This window comes from Tasmannia lanceolata, unplaced genomic scaffold (assembly GCF_043159265.1).
Source record: "Tasmannia lanceolata isolate RefF3 unplaced genomic scaffold, GAP_Taslan_0.1 ptg000037l, whole genome shotgun sequence".
NCBI lineage: Eukaryota > Viridiplantae > Streptophyta > Magnoliopsida > Canellales > Winteraceae > Tasmannia > Tasmannia lanceolata.
In genome coordinates, this window is record NW_027518714.1 from 23,001,202 (window position 1) to 23,019,357 (window position 18,156).

Sequence of the window (18,156 nt, forward strand, 5' to 3'; positions counted from 1 at the left end):
TGTGTAGCGATCCATTCATGTATTACATCAACTTCCAAAAAAGTGAGTGAAGCCATCCATGCATTATTTCCAGAATACACCCTAAAATACTAACCGCTTAAACTCTAAACAAGATAAATCAGAAACAGAGGAATGAAAAATAGTGCAAAACCCTAAAAAAAGAAAAGAAAAACAAAACCTAGATATAGAGAGATAGATGGTAAGAACTCAACATTCAAGTTTTCAAGATTTGCTAGCAATAATGGTGGCTGAACAAGGAGGAAGATGACTGGTAGGGTAAAAAATAAAAAAGGGTGATAATAGAAAAGTAAAAGAAGAGGGAAGAAGAAAAAAACAAGGTTAAAACGTGTTGTAAATGCCAAAGGGCATTTTCGTCCAGCTTTTAATGGCAAGACCTCTTTTGTGATAATTTTTGAAAAGCATGGGTCTGTTGATAATTTCTCCTAATGTTTGTCCCCCATTGGTAATTGTTCCATATGATTTATTTCCATAAATAATATTTGGACTACCTTCATTTGATAATTTTAACCCGTCATTAATTTTAATCATCTAATAAGATCAGATTGTGATCCAGGACCCATCCATACCATGTCTTGAATATTGACCGGGTTCCACCATGATTGGATGATTCTAGACCGTTGATCAAGCAAGATAATAAAAGACATTCTTTAATGTGTGTTTAAGCGGTTAATTTTTTTGTTTACCCAAATCTGACCATTGGGACCTTCGTTATTCAAAATATGACCCATATTTCGGTCACTTAAATAAATCCTTGACTTCAGGAGATTCTCCCTCCTCAGTTATTGCTGTGAGCTGATCGAAAATATCAAGTGATGCTCTGAATTTACCTTTTTAAGCCTCCAGCCTTATCTTTGAGGAGACAAGCTCATCCACTCATTCAAAGCTATCTTCTGTTCTTCGTACACCCAGAAACTTTACTCTTTTTGAAGGCATCTATCTCCCTTCACTTCTTTTATAAAGATCATTTGAAGAAGCAACCTTAAGATCATTCATCTCTCTCTCTCTCTCATTGCATTTGTTAACCAGGACAATCGGGTATGTTGTTTGAGTCCATATTGTATGTTGTTTGAGTTCATATTGTATGTTGTTTGAATTCTTATTTCTGTATTTCAGATTTGTATCTCACTTAATTATCCTTTTCATGTAATGAAGTGTTTGTGTGTTCTCACAATCATCTCATGACACTCCAATCTTGATTCTTTCAAGAGTAATGGATTCTTATTGTATATTTGTCCGATTGTTCTAACCCAAGAACACCTGGGTGGTTTTTCCCATATATTGAGATTGAATTTAGTCTTTTTATCACCTATAGAAAACTAAGATAAATATTAAATTAGTGATTTTGTTTGGATTCATTTGAGGTAGATTATTGAAAATTATTTCTTTTAAATAGATGAATCTATGTGAAATATGAATACAGTAGAAGAGTTTAAACATGAATAAATCAAATATTTCGAGCAATCTGAATTTTGGATATTAGTAAATTGTAAAGAGGTTCATAGATGAAGGTAAGGCAGTCAAAAAAGACAAATGGATGTTACAGGTAGTGAATAATGAGTATCCAGGAACTGGGCGAAAGTTTCTAACATTAGCGTGGCCTTGGCCAAAGGTTAGCAATGGAGCTTGCCTTTCATGAAATCTGTTTGAAAATATTTTAAAAACAAATATCAAATAGGAGTTTTGCCTTTTGGAAATGAGTCTTTTTAAAAAGTGAGTTCGCAAAAGGCTCATAGAGACTACACGTTTAATCCCACATTGTTGAGGAGTTTATATAGCATCTCTTACTCCTAGCTCTGGCTTTATTTAAAGTGAGTTTTGCATGGTGGCCATAGGACGGTGCAATGCCCAGCAAAAGCAGTTGGTTGTAGGATACTAGAAGTGCATAGCGGCGCTTTTTGTGCATCCTCGCAAACCTCAATTAGGCACTTTAAATTTTTCCGAGTAGATATGGGCCATTGATAATAATCAGAGTTGATCCTGATCGATTAAAGTAATCATACGATCATATATGGTGTTCGGATGTGATCGTTCATAGATGGCTGCAATATGGACCACAGGATCGTACCCAGATAAGTTTCATCGATCTTTGGTTTCCCAGATGAGTGTCATCGGTCACTAATAAATGGTTCTCATCGGGTAACTGTCTCCCAGATGACAGTCATTGGCCGGAACTCAAGCGGGTGGGATATGGACCACAAGATCACGATCATACGTTTACCAATGATTAGGACCAACCAGAACCACCATTGGAGATCAATAGCGATCAAATAGTCAAATAACGACTAGATCATGATTGAACGGGTTTTTGATATGGCCAAAGGTTGCTATCTGTAGTCAATGGACCATAGAGTTGCAGTCGGATACAATATTCTAACAATAGCATTGGAACCTACACTGATCAGGAGTCAATCTAAACTATAGTCCACCTTAAGAACGAGTGCCGACTGTTGCACCCCGGCCCCGATGAGGGAAGGAACCGCTGCGGAGAGGGAAGGAGACACGGGCGCGTCAATCTCTATCCACCTCCATGTGTGACCTTTGTTTCTTTTGTGTCGTTTTGGTATATGGCTCTATGTTTTCTTTTGTTTCGTTCTTTCCTGTTGGTTGATCCGAGGGAAAAAGACGGGCATTTCCCTTTTTGAGTATATGCTATTTTGCATGGGAAAGTATGTGGCCTTAATATAACAGGCATACCTTCAAGAGGCGTGCTAGGTCTTGTGAGAATGGGAGGCATGTCTCTTTCTTTACATAGTCGCCACGTAGGAAATAACGGGTCCTAGGTCCCGATATGACACTTTTTGAGCTGCGTCGAGATTCTCAGCAGGGGCCGGAAGGGGTTAGCATCGGCTCCGCTCGACCGGTGATCGGTCTTTACTGGGAAAATGAGAGCAGGATTCCAATGGATCTTGAAGGAGAAATGGATGCTAAAAAAGGACTGAAATTCGCTCCTTTTATTCCTACAGACGGAGAAAATGAAGCAAGGAGTTGTTTCAAAGGGTGGTCAGCACGAGCCTCATCTTATAAGGATGGGTCCGGCAGGGCCCGGGCCCCCCTTTTCCTAGGTTCGGGCTCACCCATTGCTCTAGGTGGCTCGATTCTTAATTTGAGTGTCCTTGCCCGTGAGATGGGGTGCTCCTTTTCCTTTCCTTCTCATCACAATCCCCAAATGTTGAATTAATGCGATATTTTGGGATTAACTTTTATTAGATGAAAAATCAGCTTCTGCTTCTACCAATTGTTTTCGAAGCCCAAAATTATGGGGAACCGTTCTTCCGAAGACCCCAACGTCATAGTGGTAATGAGGGTGAAGGCCTTCGTGGGGACTTGGAGTTCTGAGTGAAATTGATCAAAAGTGGCTGAACCTTACTGAGGACTTTTGTTATGAACCCTCACTGGGCTAGAAACCCTTGGATGCCAGTCCGATCTTATATTCGCTTTTCGATTAATGGTAGATCCAGAGCTATTAGAAGGGTTTTCACCCCCGGGCCTTATTAATGGTTTTTAATCATTTTTTTCGATTAATGGTTTTTAATCATTTTTTTCGATTAATGGTTTTTAATCATTTTTTTAGGAAAAAAAAAACTCGGGTTGGGTCGGGTTGAACCTTATTGGGTCAGAACACGGGTTGGTTCGTGTTCGGGTTGAGTATATGGTTTCTCATGTTGGGTTCGGGTTGGCCTCAACAAGGTCCAACCTTACCCGAGTTGCACCCCTACACAAAGGGGTGAAACACAACTTTTGTTCTTGAAAGACTTCTGATATAGATCAGAAACAAAGGGGAAAACGAAAAACCAATGGAGCTTTTTGTTCTTTTAGTTTTACTCAAGATCTTGAAGTAGAGGATGAAAGTGATGACAGAAATTAAGTGAGTAGTGAGAGAGATGAGTTGCCCGAATTTTCTACTCTAGAGTTTGTGTTTGTAAAATCCCTACAAAAACCCCATCCGTTTTTATCACTTTTACAAATTGGTTTAAAATAATGTCTAGATTCAATGAACCTAAAGTGGAGAGATATGTTGGACGAATTCTCTATGTGAGTTGGACGAATTTTGTCCTACAAAATCTCCACTTTCTTTTAGTTTAAATAAAAAACAAATTCCTATCTAATCTCCATCTCTCTTTATCCCTCTAGCTTCCCTACTTTTTATCAATCTAGATTTTATCTAACTTTTAATTTGAATTTCAAAAATAAAACACAAAAGGTGATGGACGAATTTGAGTGGGGACCACTCCCCTAAATAATCCTCCAAAAACATTTTGCACTAATTAACATCATAGTTTCAAATTTAATAAAATCTCTTTTGCTTACTGTTGAATTTTCTAAAAGAAAAAAGGCAAAAAGGTATTTTTACTTTGCTTTAAAATTGGAGGGAAGATTCAGAATTTGAAGTCTCCCTGTTGTTTTCAAAAGCAAGTGTCTTTTTCTTATTTGGGACTTGAACCTAAAACCTTGGAGTGTGTGTGAGTGGTTCTCATCTAAAGGCTAAGACAAATAGTCCCACATTGCTCACGGGGAAGAAAACTCTCACCAATATAAGGTGGAGAGTTGGAGAAAGGCTTGGGCCTTCAAGGGGCATGGAATTCGTTGGGTGCCTAGCTTTTGTATGAACACAAGTTCATATTCAAAACACACTCGCGCGCACGCCTCGCCGAACCGTGGTCCGAGGTCCGGGTTTACAATAAAAAGGTTATTTTTATTGGAAAAAGTTTTGTTTTTAAAAACCCATACGTATTGATGATGCCACCCACATTAAGCGTGCATAACTGTTTCAAGTCTCCAACGATCACAAATGTGATTGTTGGGAGAGGAAATGTTTTCTCCTTAATGGTGGCTCTTACCAACAGTCACATTCGGATCTATAAAAGGGGAAGAGGCTGGCATTGTTGTATATGGTAGAGACACAACATATTTTATAAAGAAAGTTTATGTTCTTTTTCTCTCAAAAACATCATCTTCTTCCTCCATTCCCTTCATATCTGAGCATATTTCCGTTGGTGATTCTGGGTGGACCAGTCAGCGAGTGCACGTGGACTGGAGCCATATTTGGCTGTTTTATCTGGGAGCGCCGATTCGCTAATCCCGGCTGCATCGGTAGGGGATACAATTCTTAAGGAGAGTGACCAAGTGGCACGACTCAGCCTTCTCCTTTTCAATCTCGTTTACAGACAGGTTTTCTTCAAAGGAGATAAGTACCATTTGTTTTTGACATCGTTTCTGGATTTTCCAAAAGAAAGTAATTTTTGCTTCGAGCAACAGTTTTTGGCTTTGAGTTGCATATTTCAATTTGACTAAGTCATAAATCAGATCCTATATTTTTTTCCAACACTTACTTTATTTGAATTTTATATGCTAAAAGGAAGTGGACGAGTTTTTAAGGTGAATGGGTTGGTCGTGTAAGATCACCTCATCCCCTAAAAATTCTCCCATTTAAGAATTTTCACAGTTCATTTATGTAAAATAAATAAAACTCATTGTTTATTACATCACATCAATACCTCCCATCCAATGGGATTTAAGTTCCATTTTAATAACTTGAATTTCCCTTAAGACCCTTTAGTTAACACTTAACTAATTTGGTATTAATTTGATCTCCCATGGTGTCTATACCAAAAGACCATGCATATTTTTCCCCGATATCTAATACAACGGATCCGATCCGCCAGTGCAATCTAGGAAATGTGGGACCCTGAACATAAAAGGATGTGAACGGGCTTGTTCACATACGAGTTATGAGTGGGATCGTTGCAGGGATCCGACGCTCGGTCCTTTAGAACCCAAAGATGGGCTACACTTCGATCTTGCTCCGTAGTCAAGCTACAATCGCATTGGATCAGTGGCCTCCATCGTGACATAACCCTAAAGATGACCGTCAGATCATCATACCCCTAATCACATCTAATGTGCAAGTCCTTTATCTGATCCACATCTACTGAGTTGGGTCCTACAGGGGGTGGATATCTATTACCCGCATGGCCCACTCACGGTATACCTTCCAGTCAAGCAGTTTTGGGCCGCCCGCAAATGCATTTGCAAAACAATTTCATAAACATACAAATGTTTTTCAAAATAACTTGATAAACCATTTATCAAATTCCCCTGGCCGGGCTATTTTATAGGCCTACTGCTCTTACCGAAATTGTAGATGTCATCCCCTACAATTTAGGGTGGAGAATTTCATATTGGGTATCCCTATTGGACTCAAAGGTTTGTCCTAAGATCTAGTACTACTCGTATGCGATTCCAATTAAGAACCACTGTAAGATAGACTAAAACACTAGAACGGGCCCACAGACTAATATGACCCCTTCAGTCAAAGGACATGTAAAGGGACCTATCTAAGTAGAACAATCTTACTAACTCCTGTGGGCCCGTTCAAGCGATCCTCTCTCTCCTCTCCTTTTCCCTAGGGGTATGTCCTTATTAATAGCCAGGTGGGAGGGGTAAAGTTCATCATTTCGGGGGTTTCCGACCGGACATCCTGCTTTTCTGGCATGGGGGTGCCAAATATTGGTATGGTGTTGTGTGATATGATGTTGCATGTTAGTAGTATGCGAATCTACTAGGGATTGTGTTGTAGTGGATTGATAAGGGAGGTCCAACAACTCTTAGAAACTTCACTACTTGTTTTTGGAGTTGGGAAGGTTTCATATATCTGGTGGTTTCACAGAAAATTCGTAGCTCATTTCTGTAGGAAAGTGATCAGATACCTGATAATCTTAAGAGATTTCGCTGCTCGTCTCCAGGTCAGTAGAGATTGGATTCCTGATGACCTTGGAGACTTCGTTCTAAGTCCGGAAGGGATTGGATTGACTCGACTATTCCTTTAGAAACTTCGCAGCTTGTTTTGTGGTAAAGCGGATCGGATACCTGATAGTCTTAGAAACTTCTATGGTCGTCTCTAAGTCAGGTAAAGATCAAATTCCTAATGGTTCTGGAGACTTTGATACAAGTTAGGAAGAGATTCGGTTTCCTGATAGCCCGAGACTTCGCTTCGGGTCATGAAGGGATTGGATTTCTGATGGTCATGGAGACTTCATTCTAGGCTGTGAAGAGATTCGATACCTGATAGTCCCGAGACTTCATTCTAAGTGGGAAAGAGATTCCTAGGGAATTCATTCCAGGTGAGTAAGAGATCAGATTTCAAGATGGTCCTAGAGACTTTGTTCCCGGCCGAAGAGATTGGATTTCCGGATAGCCCTAGAGACTTCGCCCCGGGTTAGGAAGAGATTGGATTTTTGATGGTACTGGAGACCTCATTTCAGGTCAGGAAGAGATTGGATTACTCGACGTCCCTTCAAAAACTTCCCATTCGAGAGAGCAGATTGAATACCTGATAGTTGTAGAGACTTCGCTGGTCACCTCTAAGTTAGGCAATGATTGGATTTCTGATGGTGTTGTAGACTTCATTCCAGGTCAGGAAGAGATCAAATTCTTGATGATATTGGAGACTTTGTTCTAGGTGAGGTAGATATTGTATTCCTAATGTTCCTAGAGACTTCGTTCCAAGTTAGGAAGATATTGGATAGCTCAACATCCCTTCAGAATCTTTGCAACTCATTTCTTTAGGAGAGCGGATCGAATACCTGACAGTCCTAGACACTTCGTTGCTTGCCTCCCAAGTCATGTAAAGATAAGATTCCTGATAGTCCTGGAGACTTAGTTCCAGGTTAGGAAGAGATCAGGTTCCCTAATAGACCTAAAGGATTCACTCCGGGACAGGAAGAGATTTGATCGAGTTCCAACTGCACATGGGATTGAGAAAATTGCTTTGGAAATTGGGCTAAAAAGGAGCCAAAATTGTTGAATTAGGTAGCTTTAGGGGATTGATATCAGGGGCGAGGTTTGCGAGGCTTGTTGGAGACGGGTTGAAGTGAAGTGGTCTGCTGGGACAGGGGTAAGACAAATCCATTTGCTGGGAATGTCCGGCCGGACAGGCTGTATTCAGTCAGATGAACCCATTGAGTCTACTCGCATGATGCGAAGCAGCGCTTCCATGGCAGTTTTCGTGTGGGAGGCTCGAATAGGTACTGTGATCATGGGGGGATAGAAATGAGAAACGCATCGTCTCTCTTCTCTCTATTTATTATTATTATTATTTTCATTTCTTCTTCTTCTCCTTTTCGTTGTTATTTGGTGACTGGTTTGCTCTTATTTTGTCAGCACCAGTGGAACTCTTCCCGTTCACATTTTTTGCCTTTTCTTCATTGGTGTCTCGGAGACCCCCTTTATTTCCCGCGAATAAGGGCCGGAGCCCCATGGTGGCAGCCTCCTAGAACGAAGAAGCGGCCTCTTCTGGGATCGAGGATTCCTTCTCGTCGAAAACCAAAGATTGGGAAACGATGGTGGCAATGCCAGTGGAGGATCCGTCCACAAACTGATACCGAGGGTCACACTTGACTCATGTAGGGGCCCACCTGTCATCGTTGACACTCAAAAGGCGCTGCATGTGGTCTCCTTTCTCTCTTTTGGTTGTTGTTCTTTGAAAGGGGGGTGAGATGGTTGATTGGGCTCTGTTGGCATTCGGACGGGCGAATGCTTTGTTTGCTCGAATGTAGACAAGAGATGATTTAGTAAGGATGAAAACATTGAGTGAGACTCAGGGGGCGTCTGGGCGGATGGTGGCCTTATCCGGGCGGATGCCTTGTGTATAGAAACTTGATGAGGAGATCGAGAGATCCAAGAGGTGTTTGAGAAGATGCCTCCTGTGAGCAGAAACTTTTAAATGGGGAGGCAAACCCATGGGGTATCCGAGCAGACAGTGCTTGATTTGTGCGGATGCCCTTGAGCAGACAGATACTAGTATGGGAAATAAAAAGTCCATGGGGTGTCCAGGCAGACGCATCTTGTGGAACAAAAGTTTTGTGAATGGGGAAAGGACTTGTTCCCTTGTCTTTAGTCTTTTCTTATGTGTTGGATCTTGCTTTGTAGGCTACAAAACTTCCTAAGTCCCGATGCTCCATCCGTCGCTTTAGTGTACGACTGGTGGAAGGTGTGGGACCCGATCCGGGAGGACGTCCTTTCCCAACCGATGCGAGGGGTGTCTATAGAAGGTCCTTCATTTGAAGCTCCAGAAGAGGCTTATGGAGGATGGCTTTGGTCACTTCTTGAACGTTTTCTGCAGAGCGATGGAAACAAACATGGTTGTAGCCCTGGCTGAGCGTTGGTGGGATGACACCAACACGATCAATTTTCCTTTCGAGGAGGTGGGACTAACTCCTTTTGCTTTCTTGTCTGTTAACTTACCAACTCTCCAAAAGCTTAAGCTGTTGGAGAAAGGCGTTATTTATCATTTTTCCTTTAACACTCCCCCACATGTGTGGCATACTTGGCAAACACGTGGCATATGTGGTCCCACTTTGGGCCGACTATCGCATGTGGATTTTTGCTATCCAGGAGGTTTGAACTCAAGACCTTTGGCTCTGATACCATGTTAACCTACCAACTTCTCCAAAATCTTAAGCTGTTGGAGAGGCGTTATTTATCTTTTATACTTTAACATTGTCCATCTTGGGTCTGAGGATAGGTGGAATCCCACTGACGCTTGATGATGACATCAGGCCTTCAGACATCCGAACCTTGATGGCCCTATTGATGCTTCTTTTGCTTCGATCTCCACTGTCCTAGTGGATTGGTTGAGGTACAAAGGTACATTGAATTATACACAGGACCAAAAACACACAAGTGGCAGCCAGGCTTGAAGGACATCCCATAACCATCAACCGATCCAAGCAATTATAAGAACTGACTCATTCAAAACAGTCCTATATACAATTACTGAACTAAAATGAAATTGAGCTTTTAGGATTGAGGGCTTTAAGTCTGTAGTTAGGTCAGATGATTATTAAACAGGCTTTAGAATTCATATGCTCAACTGAATCTAACTTTGACAGCACGAATTGTGACCTGACGTATATATCCAAATTCTAACATTCTGAATTATGATTTCAGTTGTTGCTTTGACGAATTGTGACCTGACATATATATCCAAATTCTAACATTCTGAATTATGATTTCAGTTGTTGCTTTGTGTGCTCCAATGCATGAAGCCCAAGCCAGACATGAGAATTAATCACATTAGGAATGAGAACTATGACACAGTCACAGTAATCAACACAGTTAAGATCCTTATGAACCTATCATTCATGTCTAAAACTTGGACAGCTACAGAAGTAGGGCAGTTCACACGTCTTGATCCTAACACTTATGGGCAGTCATTCTCATATAACAAAAACCATGCTCGTCACTGAGCTAACAACCAAAAGCAAAACCGATCAACACCATCTAATGGCATTACAATTCTGCTCATGATAGAAATAACAAAAGAAATGGATGTTGTTCTCATTAAATGTGCTTCATGTATTACATCCCAATTTGTGTATTACAAAAAACAATTTAAGTAAATCAAAAAATGTGTAGCCATCCATTCATGTATTACATCAACTTTTTCTTATACAGCTACTTGTCTTCCAAAAAAGTGAGTGAAGCTATCCATGCATTATCTCCAGAATACACCCTAAAATACAAACCGCTTAAACCCTAAACAAGATAAATCAGAAACAGAGGAATGAAAAATAGTGCAACACCCTAAAAAAAAAAAAGAAAAACAAAACCTAGATATAGTGAGATAGATGGTAAGAACTCAACATTCAAGTTTTCAAGATTTGCTAGCAACAATGGTGGCTGAACAAGGAGGAAGATGACTGGTAGCGTAAAAAATAAAAAAGGTGACAATGGAAAAGTAAAAGAAGAGGGAAGAAGAAAAATACTTGGTCAAAACGTGTTGTAAATGCGAAAGGGCATTTTCGTCCAGCTTTTACTGACAAGACCTCTTTTGTCCCTCGTTGATAATTTTTGAAAAGCATGGGTAAATTGGGATTGGAAGTCACATTTGAAACTAGGATATTTAATGGATTGGAAGGGATGTTTTAACGTTCATTATGATAATCAAAGCCAGGACCTAGGACACGTTTTTGGGGTCTACCATTTCAGAATGTTGCAGAACATTTACTGCTAGAATTACAATCCCAGATGTCATCTTGTGTTGTGGGGGATTTGCACCCTTGCAGTGATTGAATAATTGGAATGGGGCGTTCTTTAGCTGAGTTTTCTTTTCACAAAAACCCCTCCTCAAAATGACAAATAACATTTTATTTTCCTGCTTTATGTTTCCGGTGCTCCTCTGAGCTCTTATTGGGCTTAATTGTGTACAACTTAAGCAGGACTGAAGGACACTCTGAGGGATGGTCCCAATCAAAATGGATTGTGACCTAAACTAAGGAACTAGGATCCGAAAAGCACTCTGAAACTTTCATCTCCCCGTTATTTATGGGTAAATTGCTGTAGTGGCCGACCAAGAAGATCAATTAGATAGGGGCTTCATAATATGAGAAAATAAATCCTTGACTTCAGGAGACTCTCCCTCCTCAGTTATTGTTGTGACTTGTGAGCCGATCGAAAGTATCAAGTGATGTTCTAAATTTACCTTTTTACTCCTCCAGCCTTATCTTTAAGGGGACAAGCTCATGTACCCATTCAAAGCTATCTTCTGTTCTTCGTCCACCCAGAAACTTTACTCTTTTTGAAGGCATCTCTCTCTCTCTCTCTCATTGCATCTGTTAACCAGGACAATCGGGTATGTTGTTTGAGTTCATATTTCTGTATTTCAGATTTGTATCTCACTTAATTATCCTTTTCATGTAATGAAGTGTTTGTGTGTTCTCACAATCATCTAAATATCAACATACATTTACTTCTAGAAATTCTTCATGACACTCCAATCTTGATTCTTTCAAGAGTAATGGATTCTTATTGTATATTTGTCCGATTGTTCTAACCCAAGAACACCTGGGTGGTTTTTCCCATATATTGAGATTGAATTTCGTCTTTTTATCACCTATAGAAAACTAAGATAAATATTAAATTAGTGATTTTGTTTGGATTCATTTGAGGTAGATTATTGAAAATTATTTCTTTTAAATAGATGAATCTATGTGACATATGAATACAGTAGAAGAGTTTAAACATGAATAAATCAAATATTTCGAGCAATCTGAATTTTGGATATTAGTAAATTGTAAAGAGGTTCATAGATGAAGGTAAGGCAGTCAAAAAAGACAAATGGATGTTACAGGTAGTGAATAATGAGTATGCAGGAACTGGGCGAAAGTTTCTAACATTAGCGTGGCCTTGGCCAAAGGTTAGCAATGGAGCTTGCCTTTCATGAAATCTGTTTGAAAATATTTTAAAAACAAATATAAAATAGGAGTTTTGCCTTTTGGAAATGAGTCTTTTTAAAAAGTGAGTTCACAAAAGGCTCATAGAGACTACACGTTTAATCCCACATTGTTGAGGAGTTTATATAGCATCTCTTACTCCTAGCTCTGGCTTTATTTAAAGTGAGTTTTGCATGGTGGCCATAGGACGGTGCAATGCCCAGCAAAAGCAGTTGGTTGTAGGATACTAGAAGTGCACAGCGGCGCTTTTTGTGCATCCTCGCAAACCTCAATTAGGCACTTTAAATTTTTCCGAGTAGATCTGGGCCATTGATAATAATCAGAGTTGATCCTGATCGATTATAGTAATCATACGATCATATATGGTGTTAGGATGTGATCGTTCATAGATGGCTGCAATATGAACCACAGGATCGTACCCAGATAAGTTTCATCGATCTTTGGTTTCCCAGATGAGTGTCATCGGTCACTAAATGGTTCTCATCGGGTAACTGTCTCCCAGATGACAGTCATTGGCCGGAACTCAAGCGGGTGGGATATGGACCACAAGATCACGATCATACGTTTACCAATGATTAGGACCAACCAGAACCACCATTGGAGATCAATAGCGATCAAATAGTCAAATAACGACTAGATCATGATTGAACGGGTTTTTGATATGGCCAAAGGTTGCTATCTGTAGTCAATGGACCATAGAGTTGCAGTCGGATACAATATTCTAACAATAGCATTGGAACCTACACTGATTAGGAGTCAATCTAAACTATAGTCCACCTTAAGAACGAGTGTTGTTGCACCCCGACCCCGATGAGGGAAGGAACCGCTGCGGAGAGGGAAGGAGACACGGGCGCGTCAATCTCTATCCACCTCCATGTGTGACCTTTGTTTCTTTTGTGTCGTTTTGGTATATGGCTCTATGTTTTCTTTTGTTTCGTTCTTTCCTGTTGGTTGATCCGAGGGAAAAAGATGGGCATTTCCCTTTTTGAGTATATGCTATTTTGCATGGGAAAGTATGTGGCCTTAATATAACAGACATACCTTCAAGAGGCGTGCTGGGTCCTGTGAGAATGGGAGGCATGTCTCTTTCTTTACAGAGTCGCCACCTAGGCAATAACGGGTCCTAGGTCCTGATATGACACTTTTTGAGCTGCGTCGAGATTCTTAGCAAGGGGCCGAAAGGGGTTAGCACCGGCTCCGCTCGACCGGTGATCGGTCTTTACTGGGAAAATGAGAGCAGGATTCCAATGGATCTTGAAGGAAAAATGGATGCTAAAAAAGGACAAATGTGAAAAGGCTGGCAAGAGGAATTCCTGAATGGTTGATATCTGGTGCCAACTTTAGAAATTTGAACTAGAGGAATGAGTTTTCGGATTCCACTTGATGCCAAGCTTCCGACCAATCAAAAGTTGGGAGAAAGAAGTTAGTCATAAGGTAATCGTATCTCAAACAATCACTATGGATTAATAACTGCAATGTTCAAGTGTTCAAGCCTGTGTAAACACGTCTGTGCATGGATCCAAAGTATTTTAAGGAGCATAAAGTTGGTCTTAAATTTCAAACTCCATTACATAGCCTGTGAATAGTCAATTAACATTGAGCTATTGAAAAGTGTTTGAAAACCAAAATATCTTGTTTTACCCAGTGTTTTTGTTTTTGTTTTTGGGGTATGTGTGATGGATTTATCTTTGTTTCTTTTTTAATCATTTTTGTTTTTTATTTTCTTTTTGTGATCCTTTTTTTTAATTAATGATTCTTTTTGTGTTATTTCTGAGATAAAGAGAGAGGTAGAGAAACTTCAGTTGCAATGGGGTGGTAACATTAGGCGTTATGAAGACCGACTCTATATTCAATATTTTATTATATGGACATTCTGCATTAGTTCACCATCAGCCGTTGTTTACTAAAAATAATAATTAAAATCCACATTTAAAATGGTTATTAAGGTCTTACTGAAAATAAATGGCTAGCGCTCACCCAATCAGCTTGATTCTCACTCGCCCCTGTAATCGTGCGATGTAATCCATAACTACTCCTCGAAATTTGAAAATGTAAGAAGCAACAGGGTGAGCTAACGCTGAGTAGGTAAACAAGCATCCTATAGCAGGTGGATCAAACATGAATGCAAGGAACATTTAAGCATTTCAAAAAAACATTTAAAGGATGCATTTTCATAAGAAGGATTTTTTCACAAAATAGAAACATTGGAAATTACCATGTATCATCATGCAACAACATACATCTCGCTCAATAGCCTATACCACGGTCAGTGCCACAGCCCCACTGACATGCTAGTACCCAATGATTAGTCTACGTGGTCATGACAAGTGTGACAACCCCACTGGTAGGTATTGGTACCATAGGTACCGGGTGGTATTCTCATTAATACACAAGCGCTCAATTTACCGATCTACATGCCCACACGCCAGTGCCACAGCCCCACTAGCGGGTGCTGGGTACCCTGTTTAGTTCCAGTTTTACAGCCCCAACTGGCAGGTAGGAAAACCCCGAGTTACGTGGCTGAGCTTAGGGCATGCATTACTCAATTCAATACTCTGCAACCCAACTGGGTCAGTACTCTCTTGTTAGAAGAAATCATTTTACAATAAACATCAACACATGCATGGTCAAAATCAACTTACCACTAACCTAATAGTGTCACCACACTTGCATGGAGAATCTCATGATGCAATAAGAAACATTATATCATTCACGACCATGAACCCAAATGCTTGATCCACAATTTATGCATAAAACATAGTAGGGAACATCATTAGAAAACAATCAAACATATTTTCATGTTGTCTAAGCATATTGTAAAACCACTAGTGCATGAGAGTTCCAAAATAGTTTTCCAATAGATTTAAAATTCTTAAAACATAACAGGTTAACTACCTTTAAAAAAAATGTTATAGGATGACGAGTTACTTACAATAGATGATGGTCGAAGTTTTCCTCCTTATTTAAATTTCTAAATCACCTCGAATGTCACCTAAATTTACGATTATGTCAAAGGTCAATGCTTTGTATACACAATTCACTCATTTGGGGCAAAGTTGCTCCCCAAATTCACACCCTGGAGATCAAACCACAACCCGCCAAAAATGGCCTAGTCAGCTGACCAACCAACCTTTGGTTTACCACCTCCTCAGTCGTCTGACAATTACATTTGGTGGACTGAAACGACAATTCCAAGATTTTCCAGAATTCGCAGGTTTCTTCCGTTTTATGTAGTTTTCCCCCAAAACTTGAGTTTCAACATAGAATTAATGGAAAAACACCCTAAGATTCTAATCCTTAATTTCCAGAATCCTCCCCTCAGCGCAGATCTCGTCGGAATCCTTGCGATGGGAGAATCCCCACGAGCCAATAACTCGTTGGAAATCAAATGGGGAAATGGCCGATGATGAAAGACATGGCTAATCATATGAATCTCAATTTTAAACTTTATCAATATGATTTTCTTCCTTAGTTATTGATCAGATCCATTCCTTACCTTAAAAATTGGTTCTCCCGCGCTGGATGTCTTCCTCGGCTTTTCTTACTTTCTTACCATTAAAAAAAATGTCTTCCCCAGCCTTCGCTCTTCCCTCTTCTAGGTTCTCTTCTAACCTCTCTCTAGGGTTTCTTCTGAAGAAAATACCGCCATTAGTGAGACTTTAAGATTATTTATGCTAATGGAACCCTAATCAATATAATTTGACAAAAATACCATATTAATCCCCCAAATTTCTAATTGCACCTTCCTGGGTTAATAGACAAAAATGCCCCAAGCCTCAATATGGTCTAGGGTGTTTCAAGTACTGTCAATGTATGTTTGATATAGAGACGACAACAAAGGGTGTTTCCAACTATCATATGTTTTAATGAGCCAGAGAGCTCATTTCTCTCTCTCTCTCTCTTGTGCCCTCTCCGGTCTCCCTCCCTTTTCTCTCGAAGAAGAATAAGAACTCCCTCCATTCAAATCCGTAGTTTTTTTTCTTCAATATATTTTAGTTATTGTTAATTTTTTCCCAAAATATCTTGTTTTACCCAATGTTTTTATTTATGTTTTTCAGATATGTGGAGAAACCCATGAATCTATCTCTCCGTCTCTGTTTTAATCTTTTCTGTTTTTTTTTTATTTCTTTTTGTGTTCTTTCTTGGAGAGCTAAAGAGGTAGAAACATTTCGGTTGTGACGGGGCCGAAACATTAAGCATTCTGAAGGCCGACTCTATCTTCAAAATGTTATTATATGGACAAATCTATCATTTATGTCTCTTACAATGTCAAGCATGTCTACCCGTTTTCCCCTTGGCCTCAAAGTGCGCGCGCACACACAAAATCATGAAGTGAAAATGCTTACATTATAACTGTCATGTTTGGATTGCAGGAATTTTCTAGCAAAATTTGAAAAAGAAAATCTTTTCCCATATTTGTTACTTTTCCATAGCATGGCAGATGGTTTGGCTAGAGATGGGGTAGATAGGGTTGCTTTAGGGGAATTCATCTCCTCTCTCAAACCTTGGTTCCCTGCGTATAATTCGGGAGCTAGAACTGTTCGTGTAAGATTTTATAATATCCCTCTTCATGCTTGGTCCTCTGCCACGATGGAAATTCTGGGATCACATCTGGGTCAGGTCCTTGAGACCCAGCTTTTTGGTAATCACTCTCATTGTCTGACTTTTGCCTCTGCCCTGATTATTTTCCCTGTCTGGAATTCCATCCCTCATTCAATTAATCTAAGCGTAGATTCCACCATTTACTTGGTGGGAATCAAACTTGTGTCTGAAGACAGTATTAAGTCTCTGGCCTTGTCGGTTGTGGAAGAGATTAGCAATAAAGACAACCTTCATCTTTTTGGGAATATCGAACAATCTCTCACTGATAAAGGCTCTCCGGCAGAGGTTCGCTTACCAGATTCGGTGGTCGTGAATTGGATTTGGTGACCGTACTTTCAAATTTTGAAATCCCCACCTACCCTCGTGATTCCTCAAATCCTGTTATTGTCTTGTCAGGGAGTAGGAAGGCCCAGCTGAGGGGACCCATGACCTTGCCACATACTACAAAGTCAAAAAGGGAAGCGCCACGTGGCTCAAAGGGCAAGGCAGGTAGAAACGAATATGTGGGATTCTCCAACTTTAAATCGGTTGAGGAGCGGAAGGCCCTTAAATTAAAAAAAATAGATTTTTTAGATCGAATTTGAGCCCTGATATTAAAATTACACGCGGGCGCAAATATAGACATACAAAAGTTCTGGACCGAATGTTCGTGTCTTGGCTACACGCAGCGGCCTTTCATCTTTGGGTTGGAAAATCAAATGTGCCCATCCTAAAAAGGGGTTTACGAAGAAAAAGCCTCACTCAGAAAGCCTCCATGAATTGAGAATTCTGCAACCCTCTTCTGGTCCAGCTATGTTGAAAAAGCATGTTTTGAAGGCCCCAGTAATTGGGGGGGGGGGGGGGGGGGTGAATCTACTTTGGTGGACGAAGACCTGGAGCTCCTAAAGACGCTTAAATATAATGAAAAATTGGCAAGGAAGGGATCTCCCACGCCAACTGAGGTGTTAATTTCTCCACTAAAGAAGCAATGGTTGAAAGATCGGGAAGCAATTCAAAGCATGGGTGCTCCCTCTTCCCATCTCACCATGACTAGTGAGGAGGAACTTCATACACCCCTTCGTAATCTGACCATCTGCAAAAAGTTGTTGGAAAAAGAAATATGAATGCGAAGACGGTTATGGGAGGAGGAAAAACAATCAGCGATTTCAAATTTGGAATCAAAGCGAACAAATCTGGATGAAGATTTTCAGGGCTTAGGGTTAGGAAGTCCAAGGGTTGAACAGGGTCAACTAGAGCAATCTAAGACTCCAGATACGTTAGATAAAGGAAAAAGAATTTTGCTCTTGAACACTGAGGACGA

At 40.2% G+C, this 18,156-nt stretch overlaps 1 protein-coding gene across 15 annotated transcripts in view; it reads left to right on the top strand.

Moving 5' to 3' along the window:
• The first annotated feature begins 794 nt into the window (after positions 1-794).
• LOC143861758 (disease resistance protein At4g27190-like) overlaps positions 795-18,156 on the top strand; it is a 28,934-nt gene continuing 11,572 nt past the window's right edge. For 2 of the 15 annotated variants that reach the window (XM_077372663.1, XM_077372657.1), the window contains exons 1-2: positions 795-1,056; positions 11,241-11,653. The gene's annotated coding sequence lies outside the window, so the exon portion shown is untranslated. The other 13 variants (XM_077372660.1, XM_077372661.1, XM_077372662.1 and 10 more) reach the window with 13 other exon arrangements.